The following is a 328-nucleotide window of genomic DNA, read 5'->3' as shown; positions in this document are numbered from 1 at the left end:
CAGATGATTTCAATGGTTAATTCTTTGAACTTTTAATTCTATTGAACATTGGGTAATGCCAGTGTTGTACAACTTTTTCAGAGAATAAAAGAGGAGGGGCCACTCCCCAAACCATTTTATGAGGCAAGCATAGCATGATACCAAAGCATAACAAAGAAATTACAAAAACAGAAAGTTACTGACAAATACACCTTGTTAACATAGTTGTGATAGTTCTTAGCAAGATACTAGCAAATCAAATCCAGCAATATGTAAAAAAGATACTACATCATGATCCAGTGAAGTTTATTCAAGGAATGTAACATTAGCTTAGTATTTTAAAAAATTA

This window comes from Galeopterus variegatus, unplaced genomic scaffold (genome assembly GCF_000696425.1).
Source record: "Galeopterus variegatus unplaced genomic scaffold, G_variegatus-3.0.2 Scaffold420, whole genome shotgun sequence".
NCBI lineage: Eukaryota > Metazoa > Chordata > Mammalia > Dermoptera > Cynocephalidae > Galeopterus > Galeopterus variegatus.
Note: the sequence above shows the minus strand (reverse complement) of the source record.